This window comes from Octopus bimaculoides, chromosome 2 (genome assembly GCF_046866305.1).
Source record: "Octopus bimaculoides isolate indiv1 chromosome 2, ASM4686630v1, whole genome shotgun sequence".
Taxonomy (NCBI): Eukaryota; Metazoa; Mollusca; class Cephalopoda; order Octopoda; family Octopodidae; genus Octopus; species Octopus bimaculoides.
The window spans coordinates 98291720-98315699 of record NC_142929.1 but is presented as its reverse complement, the minus strand read 5'-3'; the positions used below and the strand labels follow the sequence as shown (position 1 = coordinate 98315699).

The 23980-nt window shown below is 36.7% G+C and overlaps 1 long non-coding RNA gene across 1 annotated transcript; it reads left to right on the top strand.

Moving 5' to 3' along the window:
- Window positions 1–439: 439 nt before the first annotated feature.
- On the top strand, window positions 440–6222 carry LOC106869113 (uncharacterized). The gene is made up of 3 exons (XR_001409372.3): window positions 440–632; window positions 4524–4618; window positions 5629–6222. It is a non-coding gene; the product is annotated as an uncharacterized LOC106869113 (long non-coding RNA).
- The last annotated feature ends 17758 nt before the right edge of the window (window positions 6223–23980 follow it).

The window sequence follows — 23980 nt, the reverse complement described above, 5'->3', positions numbered from 1 at the left end:
GGCAGTGTGTTACATATCCCAGGGTCCCAATAATTACAGGTATAAGCCTGAACTTGTAATCTGAATATGTATGTATGTATAGGGAAGAATGGAATACAACCGATCTCAATGATATTCTTAATCATAGCTGCGAATAATATAGTGGAACTCATATGCTGAAGGAACGAGCTCTTGAACTATGTCAAAATATTCACTTAATGTGTGCGTGTGTATGCGTGCGTGCGTGAGCGCACGGACGTGTGTATATATGTGAGCGCGGACGCATAAGTGTGTGCGCGTGCGTGGGTGCGTCTGTATGTAAATGGAAATATCGTGTGTACGTATGTGTATGTGCATACGTACAATCACCGGTTAACATGTCATACTGATCAAGATAAGAGACAACATTATCGTCAGTTACTCTGCGCCACTCCCACATACAATGTAGTATCCTCGTATCACGCGTGCATCTAATGTTATGTAAATAAAATCCACACGTAAAGGTAACGTGAACCGTAAGTTCAAAGACTGGGATTCGGAAGGCATGTGGTATACAGCCTTCAACAAGCTGATGCTCACGTGATAGGGTACTCTTTATAAACAAGGACCACTGCCAGTTATTTTCAGTGCTGACGATATTCGCATTATCTGTCGTAAGTAAAACTCATTTTCCTACCCTAGTATCTGTTAATGTTTACGTCCCAGACTGTACAAAGCTTACAATCTCTCTTCGAGCATTGCACATCTAGGATTATGTTATCCAATGTGTCCCTTCTTTTTTCAAGACAGAAGCAAGTTTGGCTCTTTTTTTTTTTTTTTTTCCTATTTTTTTAGGGAGATTTTGGTTTTGGTTCAACTGGTCGAACGATGAAATCGCCTCTTCGTCCTGTATGTGTACGTGCGTGTATTCAGACTTTAGTTGCTGTTGTTAACTTCGTGACTATTGATTCTGCAGCGTATGTCCAGAGGTACTCAGCCAAGATAAACCCGCTTTTTTTTTCCTTTTCCGAGTATATCACAATAGCACACTCCAAATTTCGGAATTCTACTTTAAGCTCCCATTATAACTCCTCGTATTTTTTTTATAGTTTTTTGGAATTTTCAGAAAATTTTTGTGAATTATTATTCTATACACGGGAATTCATACGATTATGCAAGAAAGAAAAAAATAACGAAAAAATATTTTTGTGATTTAGGGGCAATTTAGCTATTATTTTTAGCACATCTCATGACCACCTGATATCTTGTTTGTTTGTCCCTGACTTATTGATGTTTTTCAGGCTGACCTGGCGCACAGTCCCTCCCCACCCCGACCCCGAAACCGACCTTTCCGACTTTTTTTTTTTTTTTTTTACCGGGTTCCTATGTTTTCGATGACAGTTTCCGAATATGCAAAAAAAAAACACGTTTTCAAAATAGAAGCAATTACCTTGCTGTCAATTCATTGGATTAATCCCAGCAAAATACTACAAGTTTAGTCACTGGCTTAGTACCTCTGTGTTCATTCCAAAATAATAAAAACTTTAACATAAAACTTTAAACATAATAGGCGCAGGAGTGGCTGTGTGGTAAGAAGCTCGCTTCCCAACTACATGGTTCTGGGTTCAGTACCACTATGTGGCATCTTGGACAAGTGTCTTCCACTATAGCCTCAGACCAATCAAAGCCTTATGAAGGGATTTGGTAGACGGAAACTGATCGAAGCCCTTCATCTGTATATATATATGTGTGAGGGTGTGTATGTATTTGTGTGCTTGCCCCCCCCCCCCCACTCGCCATCGCTAGACAACTGATGTTAGTGTGTTTATGTCTCCATAACTTAACTGTTCGCCAAAAGTGAGCTATACAATAAATACTAGGCTTACAAAGAATAAGTCGATTTGGGGCTGCAGTCAAATGACTGAAACAAGTAAAAGAATAAAACTTCCAAAATGGAACTTCATCCATGTGTATCCGTGTGCAGGTGTGGAGGGGGAGTGTTGGTGCACAAGAAAAAGATTTACAGAAATGTACTCATAAAATTTCTATAAAAATAAGTTGGCGTAGGTAGAAACTCTATAAGATGTACACAGTGCAAGCTATGGACACATAAGAGGTGCAGCAATATCAAATGAAGGTTAACTAGGAAGTTAGTTTTTGTATGTGGCAGATGTTCAGGAGCAATAATCACTGAAAATGTGCAGAAAACGACTTCTGCCACATTCCAAGAAGAAAAACTAGACATAGTTGATAGCTTCCGCTTTCTAGGTGACCAAGTTAGTAGTGGGGGAGGGTGCGCTGAAAGTGTAGCTGCTAGAATAAGAATAGCCTGGGCAAAGTAAAGAGAGCTCTTACCTCTGCTGGTGACAAAGGGCCTCTCACTCAGAGTAAAAGGCAGACTGTATGACTCACGTGTATGAACAGCCATGCTACATGGCAGTGAAACATGGGCCGTGACTGCTGAGGACATGCATAAGCTTGCAAGGAATGAAGTCAGTATGCTCCGATGGATGTGTAATGTCAGTGCACATACTCGACAGAGTGTAAGTACCTTGAGAGAAAAGTTGAACCTAAGAAGCCTCAGTTGTGGTGTGCAAGAGAGACGATTGCGCTGGTATGGTCATGTGGCGAGAATGGATGAGGATAGCTGTGTGAAAAAGTGCCACACCCTAGCAGTTGAGGGAACCTGTGGAAGAGATAGACCCAGGAAGACCTGGGATGAGGTGGTGAAGCACGACCTCCGAACATTAGGCCTCACCAAGGCAATGACTTCTGACCGAGACCTTTGGAAATATGCTGTGCGTGAGAAGACCCAGCAAGCCAAGTGAGACCAAATTCCAAGGCCTCTGCCAGGGGTGTAGCCAGCCCACTTAGCCAGCCCACCTTTCCTTCACTGGACACTAAACTCTGCTTGTGAAGACTTGTTGAGGCAAGTGAAATCAAAATCGAACTAAATTCGACGACTGGCACCCATGCCAACGTCTCCTTCATTGGACACTAAACTCGGCTTGCGAAGACCTGTTGGGGCAAGTGAAAGCGAAATTGTGATGGCACCTGTACCAGTGGAGTGCTAAGAACACCATCCGAGCACGATCGTTGCCAGAGCAGCTGTCTGGCTTCCTTGCCACTGGCACGTAAATAGCACCATTTGAGTGTGATCATTACCAACGTTGCTTTCCTGGCACTTGTACTGGTGGCACATGAAAAGGCATTCGAGTGAGGTCGGTGCCAGTGCTGCTGGACTGACTCCTGTGCAGGTGGCACGTAAAATACACCATTTTGAGCGTGGCCGTTGCCAGTACCACCTGACTGACATTCGTGCCGGTGTCACGTAAAAGCATCCACTACACTCTCAGAGTGGTTGGCGTTAGGAAGGGCATCCAGCTGCAGAAACTCTGCCAAATCAGATTGGAGCCTGGTGTAGCCATCTGGTTCACCAGTCCTCAGTCAAATCATCCAACCCATGCTAGCATGGAAAGCAGACGTTAAACGATGATGATGATGATCTTTATATGCCATGTTTGCAATTCTCCATATAAATGATAGCAAAGTGTGTATCAAATGCAATTAAAATTCTGGTTCAATGACTGATCAGTCAAGTTACTAATGTTTTAACGTTGGTAACAACATATTCTCTCTTTTAATTGAATATTGAATAAGAGAGAAAATGCAAGGGAAATTAATTTTGGCAGTAAATTTTTGTTTGATTGTCACAATTAAAAAAAAATTCAGAAGTGTAACATTGTGCAAATTCATTTCTGTAAATGTTTTTCTTGCACCCCCACCCCCACACACACACCTGCATATATACGCACATGGATACACATGGACGAAGTCCCATTTTGGAAGTATGTTAAAGTTTTTATTATTTTGGAATGAAGAACACAAATATAGGTGCTGAGCCAGTGACTAAACCTGTAGTATTTTGTTGTGATTAATTCAATGAATTGACAAGGTAATTGGTTCTATCAGAATCATTTACCTTTAAAGCGAAAAAACAAAACCAACGTTTACGACAGGTTTGTAAAATATATTTCTGTGTACTTCTTCCTGTGTTCATTCAGATAAGCTGTAGAAATTGTTGTGCATGCCACACACACACAAACACGAAAAATTCTCCAGACATTTAACTGTTATTTTTAGCATATCGAGTTTCGTGGTGAGGGCTTCACATGCCATGATCCTTTTGCTGTTTCACGATAATTCTACACATGCGGAAATGGAGAAAACACTTAAATAATTTTCAAGTGCTTGCAGGAGGTTAATTTGAAAGAATGATGCATGCTGGATGAAAATGTGAGCTAAGTTCAAAATGATCAAGTGATTAGAGCAGGTTTGGGAACTTTGAATTTCACATAAATGAAATGCTGTATAGGATTAAAATATATGAAAAAAAAAAAAAACCATACATGACTGTTATATCCAACCCATGATGGTATAGTAAATGAAAGTTAAAATAATGATTATGGTGATGAAAGAAAAACATTTATTTGTGTTTAAATATTTAATTTAATCATTAATGTTTAATCTCTTTAGACATTTAACAAAAATCTTTTTATTTTCAGTTTGGATTAATTTCTTGTGTGTGCATGAAACTATTATTAGAAAGAAAGATGCCTAAAGAAGTCAGCATTCAGAATCCTATTGAAATAAACACAAGGTATGTGAAATTACAAGTTTCTTGAAACATTAGATAATTGCTGAGTTCACCTATGTAAGATAGTGGTAGTCTAGTCTGTTAATCCAAACTCATTAAACATTTCAAAATTTTCAGCTTGATGAAAGTATTCATAATGTTTAACACACATAATTAGCCATTTTCACTCTTAGTTCTCCTATAAATGAGATGGTATTATTAAAGTTTTATTGGCAGCACAGTGTTAATATTTAGCTGTAAATTCCAAAGCAAATATTGTCAGCCCTTTAAAGTTTATAGCTATTGGAAACCATTATATCCTAACACTACCTAACCTTACTTTCTTTCTGTGTTTATGCCCTGGATTCAAATTGTGAAAAATAGTATTTCTGATAAGTCAAATGTCATCATTACAAAGAAAAGGTCATGAAATTTATGGGTGCAAAATTCAACAAAAGGCACCAGGTTACATACACTCACAAACACAAACATATTGACACACAAACAAATGCTTTTTCTTGCAAACAAACCATAGAAATTTCAGATATGATTCAAACTTCTACATTCAGAATTCTCAGTTCTCATTCATACAAAAGTGATTTGATCCTAGAAAGTCCCTTCTTAAGGTAACTTATTATATATTAACTCACTTAACCTTTTACATTCATTTCTTTTAAAATGGCACAAGGCACTTTTTTCAGCAAGGAAGGGAAAAAATATGAGGAAATGTTTTTTTCCTTATCAATCACATCAATCTTATCTATTCCTACCACTTTTCTGATTCAAGAAGCCCCTTTCCATGATTTAGGATTAATGTCTTTCCTCTTAGCAAAACAGTAATATAATTGATAAAATAACATTTAAAATGCTGGGAATAATCTATATATAAAAATATTAAACCTATTAACTTCTACCAAACATCATTTATGATTCATATGTATCAATACCCATATTTTATTTAAATGAATGTGTTTGAAACATGTATGCTTCTACTAAAAACGATTATTTTCACTTGTTTTCTTTTTCTCCACTAGAATGAGTCCTAATAAGAAGATAGAATGGACACACAAAGTCAACCAAATCTCTATACACAGAGAACAAACAGAAGACAGCAGCAACAATAATGGTTGGGGGCCGTTGTTTAAAAACAAGGCACATTTTGTTGACTTACATGTGTGCTAAACAACAATGCATGCTAATAACAAGATCTGAATTTTACCTTTTGCAAAGTTACTTAAGAATCCATTAACTAAGAAAACAATTCATGCAGTTATAAAGACAAAGTATGAAAGATGAGAAGAAGTAAAGATGGAAGAATGATATTAAATTGAATCAACCAACTTGTAATAAACAATCTGTTGTCTGGGTCGTATGTCATTTAGCAGCATCATTTCAATGAGAGATTTGACATTTTACCCACCTGAATCTATAGAAACTTGGATTCAGTTTGATAAAACATCAAGGTTCATTGAAGAACTAAATTTGTTACAAACCTCAACCAATTTTCATGTCTGGGATTAAACTTATGGTTCATCAACTGGTCGTCCAACATCCTAACCATTTAGATTTCATCAATTTAGAACAAATATTTTCACTTACAGAATGAATAAAATAAAATAATTCATAAAGCTTGTTTATTTTTGTTTTATGTTCACCATATTTCTATGATTAAAAATGTGTGAATGTGTTGTGAATAGTGTGTTTGCATGTGTGTGTGTGTGCATGTTGCTGCTTGTATTCTTTGTACATGATTATATGTGTATATTTAATGTGTTGCTTGTGTGTATCATGAAGGCTGGTAGTAATAGTTGTGTGTTGTTGGTATTTAGCCCCAGGCTAGCCCTCATAACACAAAGTTAATAACTCTTTGTACTATAGGCACAAGGCTTATAATTAGGGAAGGAGGCTAATCAATTATATTGACCCCACTACTTGACTTGTACTTTATTTTATTGACCCCAAAAAGATGAACGGCAAAGTTGATGTAAAAAGCATTTGGATTCAGAATGTAATTAAAGTAGCTCATTTTACAACCCTTATGGTTTGGGGTTCAGTCCCACTGCACAGCTGCTATAGTCTTCTGCTATAGACCCAGGCCAACCAATCCCTTGTGATTAAATTTGGTTGATGAAAACTGTGTGGAAGCCTTAGTTGTATAGGAATTGGAAGGGCGTGACCCAACTCAAATAAACATTAACAACTGTGTGATGTGAGGGCTAAGGGGAAATGAAAGTGTTACCTCTAGAGTTTGCAACTGACCACTATACCGATAGGTAACTGGACAGAATAAATTTACAATCTATAAATGTCTTTGAATAACCAGTCACTCGTCTGGGAAGGCCTTGAAATCAATGTTACCATGTGGGGACTATGTGTGACCCAGTCATAATAAAAAGATTCAAAGGAGGTCTACAACAAAATAACTTTACTCAACACTTTGCAACTGAGTCAGTGGAGGCAAAGATGCCTCTCATTTACTTGACAATTTATGCACCACTTTGCAGAAATCACAATCTAAGTATATCTCAAAGCAAACTCTTACACTGTTGTACCATTGAATTACAAATAACGCTCATCTTTTGTGCTCGGGTGACCCTACAGCTTCCAAGAGTACAACTGTATTCATCTTTGCTTAGATAAGATGACTAAATTGTGAGTGTTAAGTCTGCATGAAGAGGTCTTTCTAACTTCTAAGATGAAATTTTAGAAATATTACTTCATTTGTGTCTAATATCTATGGTTAAAATTTCATCAACAGCAAAAATATATGAATTTTCATGGGGGTTATGGCCCTTATGCATAGAATATAATTTCTAAATTTCATAAAGATCCATTCAGTACTTTTGACCTAGTTCTGGATTTTTTTAAATGGCTAAAATTTGAGAGTTAAGGCCCCCATTAGGGGGTCTTAGAATCCTCATGAGAAGTGGAAAGTTTGAGAATACTTCTTCATGTGTGTTAATTACCCATGGTTGAAATTTCATCAACATCGAAAATTTATGAATTTTCATGAAGATTCTGCCCCCTTTAAGCCATCTCAAATTCAAACCAAACATACTGCATTATACCCGCCCTTATGCATTGAATCTAAGTTCCAAATATCATAAGGATCCATTCAGTAATTTTGGTCCATGAAATTGTGTGAAACGCACAGCATTACCCTTCTCCCTAGGCTTGGATTTTGTGTTCCAAATTTCATTAGGATCGGTGCAGCAGTTTTCGAATGTATAAGTAACATAACGAACACACATAAAGACATTGACTTTTATATAAAAGATATGAATATGCACATATACATACATGTATGTGTGTGTGTGTGTATTAGATATATATATATATACACACACACACACATACAAAAAGATAGATTGATAGATACAACTGAGTGGGCAAAGAAAAATATGAGACACTGCCTAGTGTTTTTTTTTTATTTTGATAAGCCTGGTACTTATTCTATCAGTTTCTTGTCAAACCAGTAAGTTATGGGGATGTAAATAAATGAACAGCAGTTGTGAAGCAGTGATGAGGGATAAACACAGAGGCAAAGACACACACATACACTTACATATATACATACAATTGATTTCCTTCAGTTTCTGTCTACAAATTCCACTCACAACGCTTTGGTTGGTCTGAGGCTATAGCAGAAGACACATGCCAAGTCACCACACAGTGGGACTGAACCCAGGATCATGTGTTTTGGAACTAAGTTTCTTACCACACAGCCACACCTGCACCTATGTGTGTGTGTGTATGTGTTTATATGTAAGCATGTATATATGTGTATATATATATGTACATATTATATGTACATCTATATATATATACATCTACACATATACATGTATACATATACATCTATATCAATATATATACATCTATACATATACACCTATACATATAGATGTATACATATACATCTATATATATACTTGTATGTATATATATATATATACATCTATATATATACATTTGTGCAGATATATACAGATATATATATATATACATATATATATTATATATATGTAAGTATGTATATATGTATGTATGCTTGTATATATATGTGAGATAATAGTTTCACTTTAATAGTTTCAGTATTAAAGTGAAACTATTAAAGTGAAAATATTTGACATTACAATAGAGATGTTATTGTTTCACTTTTGACATGTAATACTGCAATAGTAGAGGAGATAAGATATTGCTCTGGGCTCGCAGTAGACAAGAAGTTAAAAAAATTTTTGGCCTAAGACACTACATGGACCCTAAGTAAGGCATGTGTAAAATTTGAATGAAATTGGTGGTGTAGTTCTCAAGTTTTAGGGATTCACACACACACATTCTCATCTTTATATATATATATATATATATATATATATATATATATATATATATATATATATATATATATAAAAACAAATAGCAAATGAGTATATGCATATATACGTACAGGTATGTGCATACCGACATCCACCTGTATGTATAGGTGCATATCTGGGTACAGGACATTGCAAACAAAACGTAGACGAGAAAACACACAAGTCACATAGAGAACATTCTTCTTCATCAGCTACCCCCGTTTTAACACCAGCGTTTCGAAGAGCTGGGCAGGACGCATCGTTAAAACGGCTCTTCCCATGGACCGCAAATTAAATTTGTATACACAAATTAAATCTTGCCATGGAGGAATGTAGTGGCGGACAAAAAACAAGACAGGAAAACAAACAGAAAAGGCTTTACGGCCAGACGAGAAAAATTATGTGTGTATGAACGCTGTGAGGCACAATCTTGAAAGTAGGGACGAAGTAGTTCGAGTGTTTGCTCGGCGATAGCCAAGGAAGAAAAGGATTATTGACAGGAAGCATGTGACCATGCCGGTGTAAGGGGAAGAGAGAGAGTGGTAGAGGGAGAAACAAAGGGAGGAAGTAGAAGAATAGGTGAGCAACGAGAGGGGGAAAAAATGATAGAGGAAGAGAAAGAGAAAGAGAAGGAGATAGAGTAGCGTCGGAAAATATAAAGTTACGATAACTACTTACATATATATATGAAGAATTCAGAGTACAAGTAGGGGTTCACCAAGGATCAGTCATCAGCCCCCTCTTGTCCATAATCCTCCAGGCAATAACAGACGAATTTAAGTCTGGCTACCCCTGGGAGCTCCCCTGTGCTGATGACCTTGTTCTTATAGCTGAATCACTACCAGAGCTAGAGAAGAAATTTTAGGCGTGGAAGCAAGGTCTGGAATAAAGGACCTTAGAGTTAATCTAGCAAAAACCAAAGTCATAATAAGTAGGAGAGCAGACAAATCACAAATCCCTTCAGGTAGATGGCCCCGCTTGATCTGTAGAAAAGGCTTTGGTAGAAATTCCATAAGATGTACCCAGTGCAAGCTATGGACACATAAGAGGTGCAGCAAAATCAGAGAAAGGTTAACTGGGAAAATAGATTTTTTGGAAGGTGCACAGGTGCAATAAACACTAAAAATGTACAGAAAATAGACTCCATCAACTGCAAGGGGGTGGTGGTAAGCTAGAGGTAGTATATAGCTGCCATTATCTATGTGACCAAGTTAGTAGCGGAGGTGGATGCTCCGAGAGCATAGCTCTGAGAATAAGTTTAGGCTGGGAAAAGTTCGGAGAGCTCCTACCTTTGCTGGCAACAAAGGGTCTCCCTCTCAGAGTGAAAGGCAGACAGTATGACGCCTGTGCAAACACAGCAGTGAAACATTGGCTGTGACCACCGAGGACATGCATAGGCTTGAAAGAAATGAAGCTAGTATGCTTTGCTGGATGTGCAATGTCAGTGTGCATGTACAACAGAGTGTAAGCATCTTGAGAGAAAAGTTGGACATAGGAAGCACCAGATATGGTGTGCAAGAGAGACAACTGCACTATGGTCATGTGATGCATATCAATGAAGACAGCTGTGTAAAGAAGTGCCAGTCTCTAACTGTGGAGAGAACCTGTGGTAGAGGTAGACCCAGGAAGATATGGGACAAGGTGATGAAGCATGATCTTCGAAATTTGGCCCTCACGGAGGCAATGACTAATGACTGAAACCTTTGATGACATGCCATGCTTGAGAAGACCTGACAAGCCAAGTGAAATTGTAGTTATGGCTGGTGCTGGTGGCACGTAACTGGCACCCATGCTGGTTGCATGTTAAAAGCACCTTTCAAGTGTTGGGCCTCATGGAGACAATGATAAACAACCAAGACCTTAAGCAATATGCTGTGCTTGAGAAGAAGACCCATCAAACCAAGTGAAATCATAGTCGTAGCAGATACCAGTGTCATGTATCTGGCACCTGTGCCAGTGGCATGTAAAAGCAACCATTACATTTTCAGAGTAGCTGGAATTAGGAAGGGCATCCAGCCATAGAGCCCATACCAAATCAGACTGGAATCTGGTGCAGCCTCTTGGCTTACTAGCCCCGGTCAAACCGTCTAACCCATGCCAGCATGAAGAACAGACGTTAAATGATGATGATGATGGTGATATATATAGTGTGATGGCTAAATTGTCACCATTTTATATTTTTAATTTCATGCATGCACATTGTTTGTTTTTTTATTTTGTCAACTACACAGTATGGTAGGGTCAGTTGGGCACCATCTGTGAGAAAAACAGCACCATGACACAGTTCACTCAGCCAGAAATTTGGAAAAGACATGCTGTGCTGCTTGGCATTTATGCCAGAAGCTCCAATACAAACATTTCAGAGTGTTTGGGTATCAATCTGAGGACATGTACTGAAACTAATAAAAGTCAAACATCCAGTCAACATCATGGTGTCTGAAGTAATCACCAGTGATGGTGACGTTATACTTCCAATCATCATTCCACACAGCCTCAGATTCAACATGGAGGCCTACATCAAGTGCCTGGATGAGGTAGTGCTGCCCTGGGTCAAGACTCTGCACCATGCCACACAAACAGGAGAACCCAGTCATGGCTGTCAGACAATTTCTGTGACCACATCACCCCTATCATCTAGCCACCTAACTCTCCAGACTGCAAACCCCTTGATTATTATGTGTGGGGTGCAGTTGAGCAGGAGACCAACAAAACTTCTTGTAACACCAAAGATGAGCTGAAGGTGAAGATTATGGTAGCATTCACCAAATTAGACAAGGAAACTGTCCAGAAGTATTGCAGGTGATTCTGAAGTCATCTGGAGGCCATGGTGGAAGCCAATGACGATTTTTATGAATAAATTTACTCTTCAGTATTCCAAGATATTTTTATGTAATTTTGGTAAATATATCTATTAAAATGAGATGTCAGTGGTATCTTCATTTTTGCATAATTTAGATGACAGTTTATTCACTGCACCTTGTATATATATATATATATATATATATATATATATATATATATTCAGACCTAGGGATTGAACTTGCACCTGCCAGATAAACTACAATCAATGCTTATATTCACTGTGCCAATCTCCCATATAAGTAAACCTAGAGGAATACTGTTAAGCCATAACCTGTGAAAAAAATCAGGCATAGTTGATTATTTTGGGGGAGTGAGGAAGAGGTTTTAACCAACCCTTGTGAAATAAAGTACAGATAACAATCTTCTGTCAAAAGCACAGTGAAATATTACTTTGCTAGGGGACACATGAGGATTGGCATCAAGAAGGACACCCAGCCATGGAACTTCTGCCTCATCAAATTCCACCTGACCATGCATGCATGGAAAAGTGGATGGTAAAAAAATTATGGTGATGATGATGATGATGTGCATCACTCTCCTCTCTCAGCATTTCTGGTCAAATGGAGAATCATTCTACATATCTAAAACCTGCATTCAAATTTTGAAGGGCCTGCAAATTTTTTTTTTTATCTATCCTCGTATCGTCATCATCATCATTTGTTATATAATTTATGTCATCTATTATTTCCTATTATGCATGGCCTTCATATGCACTAACCTAATTAATCATTGATAATCTGCAGTACATTGTAAATATAATAACAAGAAAAGAAGTTAATCCTATGGATTAGAGCAGATACTGGGAAACCATTTTGTAATGAAAGACCATATTGAAGTTAACTGCCTCCTGACAAAGTCATTTTTCATGATAATTTTTACACTGCAAAACCTATTATTTTATAATAATTATTTATAAATTTTATTTTATGGATCCTATAAACTATAATTATATTTTATATAATTATTCATAAAAAAAAAATTCAACAAAATAGGTGAAAGCATGGCTGTGTGGTAAGAAGTTTGCTTCTCAACCACATGGTTCTGGGTTTAGTCCCACTGCATGGCACCATGAGTGAGCAAGTGCCTCCTACTATAATTCCGGTCTGACACAGCCTTGTGAGTGGATTTGGTAGACAGAAACTGAAAGAAGCCTATCATATATGAGTGTGTCTGTAATTTTGTATCTGTTCGTCTCCTGTCACCACTTGACAACTAGTGTTGGTGTGTTTACATCCCTGTAACTTAGCAGTTTGGAAAAAAGAGATTGATAGAATAAGTACCAAACTTAGAGAAAAAAAATAAGTATAGGGGTCAATTCGTTCAACTAAAATTCTTCAAGGTGGCGCCCCAGCATGGCCTCACTCTAATGACTGAAACAAGTAAAAAATAAAAAAGGTGAAAGCTTAGAACTCTTTTGCTTTTTATATTTTTTGAAAAGTACTTCAGATTTGCATTTTAAATGCAGTATTTATACTAAGTGTAAATGAAAAATGTAAATGTTTCAAAACTTCATATTTAATTGAAAAGATAAGCTTTAAATAAGATTAAATTAATGAAAATAGAGTCCAGTATAATGCTTTTCTTTCAAGCACAGATACTCTTTCAGGAAACTGTACTTAACCCTTCAGAAATCTACAAGTTTACCATCTCTAGATTACAACAGACTTAGGTCTGTGATGCACTCCAGCACTCAGAAAGCCAGAGCTTAAACCAGTTTCCATGGTATATAAGCAACTGAGATTACAATACTGTTTCTTGAATGAAACATCAGTTCATTGCATGGTTAACTTCTCATCTATTGCTAGAATCCATTTACAGCTGAGTGAACTGGAGCAATGTGAAATGAAGTGTTTTATTCAACAATACAATGCTTTGCCTGTCCAGAAATCAAAATCATGATCTTACAATCATGAGTGAAGCTTAACCACTAGACCATGAGCCTTCATAGCATAAATGAAACAAAAAAAACTTCAAATACCATTTAGAATCTGCTGACAGAGTACAGTATAAGACCAAAGTAATGTAAGGTAATAGTTTGATGTTGTTTACTTCCATGTCAAAGGCTGTGAGTATGCCGAACAAAATGCTTTGTGGCATTTCTTCCAGCTTCATATTCTGAGTTCAAATTCTACTGAGGTCATTTTTGCCTTTCACCTTTTCAGGATCAATAAAATAAAGTACCAGTTTATCACCGAGGTCGATGTAATTGACTAGTCCCCTCCCACCAAATTTTCGGGCCTTGTACCTATAACAGAAAGGATTTACTTCTGTATCAGCATAGATCTGATTAAATGTATTCCAACTATGACCATCCCATATTTAACTCAAGCATAATGTATATAGGACTACATTATCCTGTGTTCTTCCTTCTTTAAAATGGTAGGGTGTGATTTGAGGAAAATCTTGCCGCAATTTCTAGCAGTTTGAATGACCTAACAGATAAGTGCTTCTCAGACTTTTTAACTATCACCCTTTTTCTTTTACTCAGGTTTTTCAAGGCTTGAACCCTTGCCATGATTCAAAGCCCCACTTCCTGCCTGTTTTTAATATACATACCCATAAAATCAGACCAGGGTAATTTAGTTCTAACTACCCAGTACCACACTACTATAAGCAAATGAGGTATATATTCAGTTTGGTTTACTTATTCACATTTTAAAGTCTATTATTAATGATTTTGATGTTGTTAATGTTACTGTCACTCTTGTGATTGTAACTAACAGGTAGTTTATCATAATGTTACATTTGAAATTTTTTTGAAGTCAATATTTAAATAGGATATAAAAGCAAAAAAAAAAACTGTACAGATGTATCTACTGTGCACCCCTACACCCCGCTTTATTCCTGGTACCCATATAAAATTTTCCAGAGTCCCAGGGTTCATATTACCTACTTTGAGAGGTACTGATATAAAAGTTTCATCATTGGCACATATACTTGACTGTAAATTGAACTGGCAGAAATGGTTGACTGTCAGGCAAAATGCCTGAAATAATTTTACATCAGGCATTGAGCTTGCAGAAGTATTAGAGTATCAGAAAAATGCCTAGCTAAATTTATTCCTACCCTTAAAGTTCTGAGTTCAATTCAAAGTCAACTCTACCTTTTATCCCTCTGTGGTCAATAATATAAAATATGAGACAAAAACTAGGGGTCAATGTAACCATTTAACACCTCCCTTTAAAAATCACTAGCCTTATGCCAAAATATGGATCAATTATTTAGTTTAAAATGACTTCAGACCCTACCAGATTTGTCTTTCAGCCATCCTAGAACAATAAAATATTTACCAGTAATCTGAGTCAATTGGATGGTAGGCTTAATCAGTAGCCCACCACCAGGCACTTTAGATTACTTTAATGGAATCCAGTGTGGTATAGACATTCAGACCAGGGCTCCAGCTTGATGATATCTTCCTCTTTTCTTCTCACCAATCTTGGACACCTGCTGACAAATCATTCAGCACTGCCTTCCTATCTGATTAAAAGATAGAGAAAAAAAAAACATTCCATAACATCCCTTCCTTACAAATGTGTAGCTGTGTACCAATGCAAGAAACCAAAATTTAATGTGAGTATTAGGGGCAATGAAAGCAATAATTCCACTGGATGAATTGTAATACAGTAGTAACTTTCTTGCATCTTGGCTCTGAGTTCAAACCCAATCATTTTTGCATGGACTTCCATCTCTACAGGAATGATAAAATAACTGGAGTAGATTCAACCAAAATTCCTACAAGATCAGAAGTTAACTGAGCCCATAGGGGTATCCAAAGGTAGTCACTCATCCTACTAGAAACAGCAGTTAAATCTCTTTTAAATCAAACAAAAAGGTAACAGACTACATGTGTTGATTTCAGAATAGCAATTAAGTATTGATTGTTATATTGAAGAGACTAGATTTACTACTACATAATTGAAATGATGATGATTATGATGAGGATGATGATGATGAAGGCAGCAGCAGCAGTGGTGGTGTTGGTGGTGGTGTGTATTAATGGGAAGAAAAACGAGGAAAAAGGCAAAACTTAATGACAGAACTTCTCAAGTTTCTTACTTAATCAACTGTTGTGAACTGCCGAAATAACATTAATTAAGTATAATCTTATTAAGTGTTTGAATCTCAAGAGTGCTTTAATCAACCAGATATCCATCAGCTTTGCCATTGTCAACAATGTTCACTAGGACTTAAGAATGTTGTTTATTTGCATTTTTTGTCTCTTGCTGCAGTTTAGCCACAGATCAGCCCTGACTAAACCAAAAACAATCCACCTGTGGCCATCCTATCCTTTTACCTATGTACAGTGCACCAAGAAATACAATATTCAATATATTCATCCATTTTAAAAATTGTAGTGTGTGATTTGAAGGCGGTTTCATTGCTAACTCAAGCAGATCAAGCAACTTGAGTCTCTAAGTGATTTCTGGACTTGCTAAAAACAGCAGGCAATTTCTCTCAAATATTCTATTTTAAATAAAAAAAAAAAATGACACATTAGATAACAGTAGTCCTAGATACTCAAAAAAAATGGGATGGTCGTATTTGGAATGCCTTTGCTCACAGATTGATCATGGGCAAAACAACAGGGGCTCATTTATTGGTTCTTTTTTGTTTTGATTTAGTTTTGCTTTCTCTTTTACAGGCATCGAGCCTGTGGCTATGCTGGGGCACTCCATTATCATTGATAATGTTTAAAACAATGCTATTAAATCAGAATATTCTCTCCCAAAGTAAACCACATCTAACACTAATCAAGTTTATATACCAGTTTATCTTCCTCAAATCAGCTACAGATGATCGATCACTAACCAAAAGATCAAAACTTTATATCCTGATAAAGGCACTACATTTGTATTTTTGGAATTGATTTAATTAACTACACTCCCCTCCCAAATTCCTAACCATATACTAATATTAGTAATCATTATAATGATAGATTCAGCATTAGTATCAGACAAAATGCCTGACTTCCCTTTATAAGTTCAACCCCTGTCATAGCCAACTTTTCTTTTCATCCTTTTGAGATAAATAAAATAAAGTACTAGTTCTTTAATTAAAATTATTTTAATTGCTTCATATATATATATATATATATATATATATACATGACAGGCTTCTTTCTGTTTCCATCTACCAAATCCACTCACAAGGCTTTGGTTGACCCAAGTTCAATTATATTTTTAAAAATTCTTAATTATTTTCAAAATTAAAATAAACTTAAGATGTAATCTAGCAGTTCAGCAAATAGATATTGATAAAAACGTCCCAGAAAAATAAGTACTGGGGTCAATATAATCAACTCTAGCCATAAAGACTGCTCTAGCATGACAACAGTTCAAACATGAAACTAGAATACAAGAATGTATTTCATTAGGATTATTTTCACAAAAGGGTTAAATTAAACAATTTTAATAGCAGAGAGAACTAATAAATGATGAAACAAGGAGACAGTTGATTTAAATGGTCCAATATCCAAATTTATAAACTATTTAATCCATAGATCAACTAAAATCAGAAGTTCTTCATGTGTAGAAACTCTTCCTGTCTTGCAAATCTTTACAAACTCAAAAGTGCTGGTAACATGAAAAAAAGCCCTCAGTACACACTGTAAAGTGGTTGGTGTAAAGAAGGATATCCAGCCATAGAAGCCATACTAAAGCTGACGTAGAGCATGATTCAGCCCTGCAGCTCATATGACCCAATTAAATCATCCAACCCATGCCAGCATGGAAAACAGGCATTAAATGATGATGACATATGTATGTGTGTGTATGCTTTTATGTTTGTGTTTGACCACACACTGCTTAACAACTGGTATTGGTTTGTTTACATCTCTGAAACTTAGCAGCCCGATGAATGAAACCAATAGACTAAGTGCCAAGCTAAAAAAATAAGTCTTTCTACTATAGGCACAAGGCCTGAAATTTTGGAGGGGATGGAGAGACTAGTTGATTACATCGACCCCAATGTTTCACTGATACTTAATTTATTCACCCCAAAAGGATGAAAGGCAAAGCTAACCTTGGCAGAATTTGAACTTGGAATGTAAAGATGGATGAAATGCTGCAAAGCATTTTATCCGGCGTGCTAATAATTCTACCAGCTCACTGCCTTCTTAATAATGATAATGATAATGATAATGATGATGATGATAAAGGAGAAGGAGGAGGAGGAAGAGGAGTAAAAAAATAATATGAACTGGGGTTAATTTATATGACTAAATCCATCATAGTGGTACCCCAGCATGTACCAATTATTCGAAAAGCAGTCAATTTCCTTCACTCTTTAGAAACATCAATATTTAATGTTCATGAAGGCAGCGAGCTGGCAGAATCATTAGCACGCCAGGCGAAATGCTTAGCAGTATTTCATCTGTCTTTACGTTCTGAGTTAAAATTCCAAGGTCAACTTTGTCTTTCATCCTTCCGGAGTCGATGAATTAAGTACCAGTTATGTACTGGAGTCGATCTAATCAACTGGCCCCCTCCCAAAAAATTTCTGGCCTTGTGTCTCGAGTAGAAAAGAATTAAGTACCAGTTGTGTACTGAGATCGATCTAATTGACTGCCCCCTTCCACCAAAATTTCAGGCATTGTGCCTATTGTGGAAAGGATTATTTAATGTCCATTTTCTCATGCTGAAATGGGATGGACAGTTTGACAGGATTTGATGGGCCCAAAGATTGCACTGTGTTCAAGTGTCTGCTTTGGCATGGTTTCTATGGCTGGGTGTTCTTCCTAACACCAACCACTTTACAGTGTGTACTGCATTTAAATATATGATATTTATTTGAATATAACTTCATGATATATTCAGCTCATTTTCTTTTGATATTGACCAACAATATAACACTGGCAACAGGTGCTACTTTACAATAAGTGGTTAGTTGTAATGAGAACAAATAGCAGTTAATTGCTTGAACAATTCATTGGCAATTATCTAAATTTACAAAACAGATAAAAAAAATAATAAATTTCATTAAAACTTTTAATGAAGTTAGTTTTTAGTTAAGAAATTAACAGTAAAGCAAAATAACTGGAACATAATCTATATTTTAGTTTAAATAACATAGGAAAAAAAAACTGGGAATCTTCAAAGTTAATGTGTAATAAAAACAGAAAATATAAAACAGCTTTAAATTTTTTTTAACATAAAACATAATAAAATAAAATAAATTAATGAAAGATTATACTAAACAAATTACATACAAGAGCTATAAAGTGATGAAATACATACAGAATCCTGAATTTCTCAGCCCAATATATGTAATGATCTCAAGTGATAGGGACTTCCTTGATAGTTTCATTAACGTCCACTTTCCATGCTAGCATGGGTTGGACGGTCTGACTGAGGGCTGGCGAGCTAGAAGGCTGCACCAGGCTCCAATCCGATCTGGCAATGTTTCTACAGCTGGATGCCTTCTTAATGCCAACCACTATACAAGAGTGTAGTGGGTGCTTTTTATGTGCCACTGGCACAAGGGCCAGTCAGGCGGTACTGGCATTGGCCATGCTTGAATGGTGCTTTTTTATGTGCCACTGGCATAGGAGCCAGTCAGGCAGCACAAGCAATGACCATACTTTAATGGTGCTTTTTACTTGCCACTGGCACAGGACCAGTCAGCCGGCACTGGCATCGACCACACTCAAATGGTGCTTTTTACATATCACCAGCACAGGAGCCAGTCAAGTGGCGCTGGCATCGACCACGCTCGAATGGGAGCTTTTTACATGCCACCAGCACGGGTGTCAATGAGGCGGTACTGTCATCATCCACAACAACTTCACTTGCCTCAACAGGTCTTCGCAAGCGCACTCTTAAATGGATTGGTTATGCTGCGCTGGCATAGGCCACGGTTAGGGGCTATGGTCTCACTTGGCTTGCCAGGTCTTCTCAAGCACAGCATATCTCCAAAGGTCTTGGTCACTTGTCATCGCCTCGGTGAGGCCCAACATTCGAAGGTTGTGCTTCAACACTTATCCCAGGTCTTCCAGGGTCTACCTCTTCCACAGGTTCCCTCTACTGCTAGGGTGTGACACTTTTTCACACAACTGTCCTTATCCATACACAACACATGACCATACCAGCACAGTCATCTCTCTTGCACACCACATCTGATGCCACAAGTTCTACCTCTACAACTAGAGACTTCTATTTGGTTGAACTAACAAAGAAAAATTTACATGGCCACTGAACCTGTCAGAAACACCATCCAAATCTCATCTATCATCTTAAAAAAAAAAAGGACAGATTAGCTTATGGGATCATATATATATAATAGACAAACAACTTCTACTTGGTTGTGGAACCAAGATAATATCTATCTATTTATCTATCTATCTATCTCTATATATATATATACATACAAGGTGCAGTGATTAAACTGTTATCTAAATTACACAAAAGTGAAAATAGCACTGACATCTCTTTTTAACAAATTTTACCAAAATTACAGAAAAATATCTTGAAATACTAAAGAGTAAATTTATTCAATAAAATTGCTATTGGCTTCTATTACAGCCTCCAGACGACTTCGGAATCTCCTACAACTCTTTGGATGATCTCCTTGTTTAACTTGGTGAATGCTACCATAATCTTCTGTGGGAAGATGAATGGAGGCATAACATCACCAACACTAATGATCACTCCAAACACCATGATGCTGACTGGATGTTTTAATTTTTATCAGTCTTGATATATGTCCTCAGACTGAAACCCAAACATTCTGAAATGTTCATATTGGAGGTTCCGGCATGAATGCCAAGCAGTACATGCTGTTTCCAAATTTCTGGCTGAGTGAGTTGTGTCATGGTGGTGTTTTTCTCACAGACGGTGCCCAATTGACCCTATTATACTGTGTAGTCAAAATCAAAAACAAACAATGCACATGCATGAAATTAAAAATACAAAATGGCAACAATTTACCCATCACAACCTGTATGTATATATTTATATATATATATATATATATAAACTCTCAAATACATCCAAAATAGTTTCAGAGCACATTCATACATAACAATTGAAAATGTCTAAAACTTTGACTGCACACAAGGCTAATTTATGATCTTGTAATTGTCAATGGGTATGCAGGCATTTTGAAAATATCTTATGGAATGATAACCATGCCATGCATAGTTACAGGTTGCCCCTTGGCAAGGCACAGCAGCCATTCAGTCACTTTGCCAGGGACAAGGCGAAGTCATGGGAATGCAGTATGACAGATTGTGAAGAGGTAGTGGAAGAGCTCAACTAAGCCAACAGTGCTTCTTACATTGATGCTGAGTAATCTTAGATCAATAGTCAGGATCACCAAGCACTATCAAGAGAGTAACTGCAATGCATCCATAGTTACTCTTTACTCTTTTACTTGTTTCAGTCATTTGACTGCGGCCATGCTGGAGCACCGCCATTTAGTCAAGCAAATCGACCCCAGGACTTATTCTTTGTAAGCCCAATACTTATTCTATCAGTCTCTTTTGCCAAACCGCTAAGTTTGGGGATGTAAACACACTGACACACAAACATATACATACACATACATATATATACATATATACGACAGACTTCTTTCAGTTTCCATCTACCAAATCCACTCACAAGGCTTTGGTCAGCCCGAGGCTATAGAAGAAGACACTTGCCCAAGGTGCCACGCAGTGGGAATGAACCTGGAACCATGTGATTGGTAAGCAAGCTACTTGCCACACAGCCACTCTGAAAGATTCACTATGACTCAAGGTCCCAATTCAAATTCATAATAATGGAATTGGATGGTGACAGGGAGTCATGGGAATTTGCAAAAGCAGTGCAACCAAGTAGTTGTCAAGTAAGCAGTCATAAGAGTATTCCTGTGACCATACTGCTTTTTGACAGACATAGTGTATCATAGATCATATTAAACGTCATCATCACCATTTTAACCATTCTCTTCTCCATGTTTGCACATATCAGATAGAATTTGCTGAGGTGGGTTTTCTACAGCCAAATACACTTCCTGTTGCCAAACTTCATTTGTTTCCAAGTAAGGTAATATTTCCTCATGGCCAAACATGTTTTCACAGACGATTTGAAACAAAGGACACCACTTGCATGACAGTGACACTTGCTTACAACTATCACACAATGTCAAGGCAAGGAAACAGTAGCACACACTCATGTACATATACATATATATATATATATATATATATATATATATACACATACATACATACAGTGGACTCTTCTCTGGTTCTGGGTCAGGACTATAGTAGAAGACACTTGCTCAAGGTGCCATACAGTGGGACTGAACTCAAAATTATGTGGTTGAGATGCAAACTTAATACCACACATTTTTTTTTAAATTACAAAAGTATGATTTGAATGAGATTTGACTGCTATTTGTTGTAAGTTGAACAATGACATAAAGGTTACCAAATTGGTTTGACACTAATTTGTGTGCATTTTGATGGTAGATATTTTATTGACCTAGATGGATGAAAGATAAAGTAAGCTTGTAACAAAGTTTAAACAAAATTTTCTACCATTCGTAAAAATTCAAGTTCAGACTTGTACAACTCAACCTGCTAGAAACTACAGTCCTCAAATCACACCATCTTAACAACTAAGGAATGCCACATTGTACAATGCAGTCCATCATCATCATTTAACATCCACCTTTCTATAGTTGCAAGAGTCAGACAGAAATTGAGGTAAATTTTCAACAGCAAATGTCAACTTTACTGACACCAACTCTGATCCATTTTCTAACAAGGGAATATTTTCCTGCAAAACTGGAAATAAACTTGTTTGTATGATAGTGATACTCATTTACAACCACCACATGATGTCAAGACAAAGGTACACACACAAACATCGGGCTTCTTTCAGTTTTCACATACAAAATCCACACATGGCCTGTGTGGAGTTATAGTAGAAGACACTTGCTCAAGGTACTGTGCAATAGGACTGAACCCTTAACCACATGGTTGGGAAGCAAGCTTCTTTACCACACATCCACATCAGTGCCTCCAAAGTCACATGTCTGCTATACAAAAAGAAAGGATGGGCATGACTAGAATGGCTTTGATAATGGGTCTGCTTGATCAAGGATGAATTGGGCTAAGCATTATCCCCAAAATACCAATTACATGACATGTATTGGGATTTTTAAATTCAAGATTAAAATACTAAATACATTCAAAAATAAAAGTTTTCAGTAAAATGTCTTGCAAGGCCAGTTTCGGTGTGCAGGGAGATACAGTTAACTGAAATGATTCCTGTTGCCAACCTTTATTTCTTTCCAAGTAAGGTAATATTTCCTCATGGCCAAACATGTTTTCACAGACGATTTGAAACAAAAGACACTGCTTGCATGACAGTGACACTTGCTTACAACTATCACACAATGTCAAGGCAAGGAAACAGTAGCACACACTCATGTACATATACATATATATATATATATATATATATATATATATATATATATATATATGTATGTATACGTACATACAGTGGACTCTTCTCTGGTTCTGGGTCAGGATTATAGTAGAAGACACTTGCTCAAGGTGCCATACAGTGGGACTGAACTCAAAATTATACACTTCTAAAAATATTCAGCTATCAAGATATTCAACTAGATACAATGAAAGCTTTAGCCATGCTCTCTACAGTCTGCACAGATTCCAACAACTTGCTTTGGAATTATTAATGGTTTCTTTATAAACACACACACACATTGAAAATTATGGTATTGAATTAAATGACATCCACATATTTCTATATTTTCTACAAAAGGTATTTGGGAATTTAGTTTGCTAAAAACCTAACACTATAGACGATCTAATGAAAATTATTAAAAATCCCTGAATTAAATTATAGTAAAAGTAATAGTAACGAAATGCTGGAATATAGTGTTGGGTTACAGAGTCTAGCCCATACTTTCAATTCAAACAATTGAGGCTGGTTCATCATGCATCTTAATACTAATGCATCTTCGTTGTCTGGGTTAGGTATCACCAGATATATCCAAAGATAGTTGTTATATATTTGATACCAAGAAATTGGTGAGAAGGGTCAGGCTGCTTGAGTCATTAAATCATCTGCCATTCATTTTCATTAGGTAACAATTAAATTTTTATACACAATCAGGAAATGTTCTACAATATTCAAAAGAATCAAATCTCATA